Source organism: Spermophilus citellus (genome assembly GCF_964194105.1).
Source record: "Spermophilus citellus genome assembly, chromosome: X".
NCBI classification, from domain to species: Eukaryota; Metazoa; Chordata; class Mammalia; order Rodentia; family Sciuridae; genus Spermophilus; species Spermophilus citellus.
Window position 1 is genome coordinate 112,577,767 of NC_138190.1, and position 4,959 is coordinate 112,582,725.

General features: G+C 43.2%; 1 pseudogene across 1 annotated transcript; it reads left to right on the forward strand.

The window, feature by feature from the left end:
• The first annotated feature begins 3,584 nt into the window (after positions 1-3,584).
• On the forward strand, positions 3,585-4,672 carry LOC308639519 (cyclin-dependent kinase 4-like; annotated as a pseudogene). Its single transcript has 2 exons — positions 3,585-3,633; positions 3,857-4,672. The product of its transcript is annotated as a cyclin-dependent kinase 4-like (transcript).
• The last annotated feature ends 287 nt before the right edge of the window (positions 4,673-4,959 follow it).

The following is a 4,959-nucleotide window of genomic DNA, read 5'->3' on the forward strand; positions in this document are numbered from 1 at the left end:
TGGGTTTCCCCACCCAGTATATTAGATTGCATCCTTTGTGTTGGGTGCAGTGGCACACTCCTGTCATCCCAGCAGCTCTAGAGGCTGAGGCAGAAGGATCGTAAGTTCAAAGGCAGTCTCCACAAATTGGCAAGACCCTGTCTCTAAATAAAAAAAAATAAAAGGGCTGGGGGTGTATCTCAGTGGTTGAGCATCCCTGAGTTCAATCCCCAGGACCAAAGAGAAAGAGAGAGAGAAAAGGAAAGAAGGAAGGAAGGAAGTATAGATAGATTGATTCTTTGTGTCCAATCACATTTCTTACATAGCTGTACCTGCTTCACTGAACCTAAATACAAAATGGGCATTTCCCCCTGTATCTTTATATCTTCATTCTGAAGATTCCAGCATCACATAAAACTATGATTAAACAAACCTTTTATGCTTTTCTCTTATTAACCTATTTTTCTTCATAGAGTTATTGGCTATGACCATTATGGTGTCAGGGGATACCCACTTTCTGCCTTTTTGTTCTTAAAGTGTGAACTATTCCATTTTCAATCATCTCTAAGTTCCACTTGCCCACAAATGCTCACTCCTTTCTTCCTTTTAATCTGTAGCACAGTTTTGTTATAATTTTATTTTTTAGCAATAAATAAAATCAACATTGCAGGAAGCAATACAGGACAGTATTTTATTTAGATTTTTTTTTCACAGTTGAGGTATACTCTATAAGTGTGGGACTAACAGCAGGAGTGGAGATGGATAGAAAATAGGTATGAGGGAATTGGGGCATGTTTTAGTCAGCTTTTTTGCTTCTCTGACTAAAGGATCTGATCAGAAAATTATAGAGGAGGAAAAGTTTAATTAAGGGCTCACAGTTTCAGAGATCTTAGTCCATAGAAGACTGGCTCCATTCTTCAGGGCCCAAGATAAGGCAGAACATCATGGCAGAGTGTGTGGCAGAGGAAAGCAGCTCACATGGTGATCAGGAAGCAGAGAGAGCTAGTCCACTTGCCAGACACAAATAGATACCCCAAAGCCACACCCCCTTTACACCTCCTCCAGCCACACCCTACCATTTCAGTTACCATTCAGTTAATCTCTATCCAGGGATTAAATCAGTGATTGGGTTAAGACTCTCACAACCCAATCATTCCTCTTCTGAACCTTCTTGCACTGTCTCACATGTGAGCTTTTGATGGACACCTCACATCCAAATCATAATGGGATGATGGAAAGATTCTAAAACTGGATTGTGGTTTGGGCAACCTTTGGGTTAACTACAACCCACTTTTCCACTAGAGCCTCATGACAGCCCGAATCTCTTATCTAAATCAAAACAAAGGATTTTAGCATTTCTGTTGGTTTCTCTAAAATATTTTCACTTTTTTATACTAGATTACTGTGCTCCTACCTTCAGGGTTTTTGAAATGGACATAAACCAACCAGTTGCCTTCTGGTTCTGATGTTCAATTCAGAAATGAAACTTCAGGAATATGGTGACTTTAACAACTGGAATGAGAGCCAAATACCTAGGAAGCACTTGAACTAAAAGTATCTGAAAAGTACACACATTTCTACACAGCTTCTCAGTCCTTCCTCCTAGCCTTCCAAGTAATGCCATGGGACAAAAGCTATCTCAGAGAGATATTGTATCAAGAGAAAACACTGGATTTTTTCACATTGTTGTAGAGAACACTTTTTGGTTCAATTTGTGAATGTCTTGTCTCATTTCTGTGCCATAAATCAATCACTAGTTCTACTCCCAAGTGTATGCTACTTTCCCTAAGTAATTAAACTACAGAAAATAACATATTGCTTACACATTAATAATAAGATGTGGTCATTGAGTTTACACAGAAGTCTTTTTTGCTGGCCAGCTGTTTAGAAAAGGCTGATAACTAAGTGAAACCAGCAGCAACAAAAGAAATAGTAGACCAGATAGAGTTTAACAGAGCCAGAAAAAGAGATATAAAAAAAGGCCCTAAGAGTACATTCATCTGGAGGTTCTGGAAGGCTATTCATATCTGGTTGGCTCTACCAACTCAGGAGTGACTACAGTGGGCACTTGAGGGCCTCCCGGTCAACATGGGACACACATAAATGTATTCCCCAAGCTATACACACATTTCTCTATAAAGGCTAGATGTTTTACTGGCTCAAAGAACTGGAGCAACAGCTATGACAGATCACTGGCAAAACACTCAGCTATGTTGACCCTAGGGATGATTTCTATGAAACCAGGCATAAAAATAAAGAGGAAAAACTATAGTTGCATCATCAAAGGCTGCACACTGTGGGAAAAATTGATTTAACAGAAAAACCCTGGATAAGCCATTGAGAAAAATTGTTTGCATGCAAGCAAACAAACCCTTGAGACCTAAGGGATTATTAGAATCCAGAGTTGCTACAATATATTATGGAAAATACCCAGGTTGCGTGCAGTGGCACATGCCTGTAATCCCAGGGCCTCAAGATGCTGAGACAAAAGGATCACAAGTTCCAAGTTAGCCTCAGCAACTTAGCAAGTCCCTGTCTCAGAATAAAATATCAAAAGGGCTCAGTAGTAAAGTGACCCTATGTTCAACTCATGGTATCCAAAAAAAAAAAAAAAAGAAAGAAAGAAAAGAAAAGATCCAGTTATCTGTGTGTGTGTGTGTCTGTGTGTGTGTGTGTGTGTGTGTGTGTGTGTGTGTATGTGTGTGTGCAGAGACAGAGAGAGAGTGCCAATGTCTTGGCTGGGCACAGAATTATGAGCCACTCAAGCAGGAATAAAACTTTATTTTTGAAAAAGCCGCCAATACTCCGTCCTCACCGGCAAGCCAAAACCGGTCCACCCACGCGTCCGTCTACCGGAACCGGGGGGGCCGGAGCTCCCCCGGAATTCCCTCCTACTATCCTTCCCCAACCAATGGGAACTCTCCAGGAGTCCCGTAACATGAGTCCCGTAGCAGGCCAAGGTGAACAGCAGGAGTCCAATTTCCATATGAATGTAAATCTTAACATAATCATATCATCTCAGTGGCTAGCTGGCGTCACCTTACAACCGAAAGTGCCATGCATCATACTATTTGCTTGTGGCTCCTAGCAAGAGAGAGAGAGAGAGAGAGAGAGAGAGAGAGAGAGAGAGAGAGAATGAGATATTGGGAGGAATATATATATGTTTTAAGAGAGAGAGAGAGAGAGACACAGAGAGAGAGAGAGAGAGTTTTGATATTTATTTTTTTTTTTAGTTTTTGGCGGACACAACATCTTTGTATGTGGTGGTGAGGATCGAACCCAGGCCGCACGCATGCCAGGCGAGTGCGCTACCACTTGAGCCACATCCCCAGCCCCACATATATATATTTATGGCTATACTTATCCATAGCAAGGCAGAAAGAAATATATATATCAAGCCAAGTGACAGGATCATATGAACCGTGGTGAGGAAAAAAGTACGCAATAGAATTTAACTCTGTTGGAGCCCAGATGTTAGTCAAAGTGCAAAGCAAACAAACAAACAAACAAAAAAACCACAAACTTCCAAGTTGCTAGAATAAATCATGCTATGAATTTCTAAACTAGATGAATATTACTGCTCTACAGATGGTCACATGGTGACGATGGGAGTGAGGGGCCTCTCTAGCCTGCGGCGTGTTTATGGTCCCACCTGTAATGTCCAGCTGCCCTGACCCAACCCCACCCAGCTCTACCCAGCCCAACCCATCTCGAGTATATGGCACCAAAGGAACTGGTTTAAGGGTCCCCATAATGAGCCTGTCCTTGCAGCTCCTGGTGTGAGGTTCTCCCCTGATCTGAGAATGGCTACCTTACAACATGAGCCAGCGGCTGTGCCTATGGGATGGTGTACAAAGCCTGTGATTGATCCCCACAGTGGCCCTCGAGAGTGTGAGAGTCCCCAATAGAGGAGGAGCTGGAGGTGGCCTTCCCATCAGCACAATTTGTGAGGTGGCCTTATTGAAGCGCCTGGAGGCTTTTGAACATCCCAATGTTGTCTGGATGATGGATGCCTATACCACTTCCCTGACCAGGAAATCAAGGTGACCCTAATGTTTGAGCATGATGCCCAAGACCTAAGGACCTATCTGAACAAAGCAGGCACCGCCACCAAGCTTTCCAGCTGATGCTGTCAAGGATCTGATGCACTAGTTTGTAACAGGCCTAGATTTTCTTCATGCCAATTACATCATTCATCAAGACCTAAAGCCAGAGAATATTCTGGTGACAAATGGTGGGACAGTCAAGTTGGCAGACTTTGGCCTGGCCAGAATATACAGCTACCAGATGGCCCTTACACCTGTGGTTGTTATAGTCTGGTCTGTGCTTCCAAAGTTCTCTGCAGTCCACATATGCAACCCCTCTGGACATGTGGAGCACTGATACATCTCTTGTATCTTTGCAGAGATGTTTCATCAGAAACCTCTCTTCTGTAGAAACTCTGAAGCTGATCAACTGGGCAATTTTTTTTTTAACCTGACTGGGCTAGAGGATGACTGGCCCAAGATGTATGTCTACCCCAAGAGCCTTTCCCCCCAGAGCATCTAGTCCGGCGCAGTCAGTGGTGCCTGAGATGAAGGGGTCTGGAGCTCACTTGCGGCTGGAAATGCTGACTTTTAACCCACACAAGAGAATCTTTGCCTTCCGAGCCCTGTGGCATTCTTATCTACACGAGGAAGGTGATCTTGAGTGAGCACTAGACTGGCTTCCACAGAAGGAAGAGATGCTGCCATCCTCCTCCTTCTAGACATTGAGTGGAGAGAACTCCATTGAGAAGGCAACCTCTGCCTTTCTCTCTGAGGTGTGAAGACTCCAGCTTTTTTTAATAAATATTTATTTTTTAGTTGTAGTTGTATTTATTTTTATGTGGTGCTGAGGATCGAACCCAGAGCCTTGCATGTGCTAGGCGAGCGCTCTACCGCTGAGCCAAAATCCCAGCCCCAAGACTCCAACGTTTACAGAGAAGATTTTGCTGTTGGA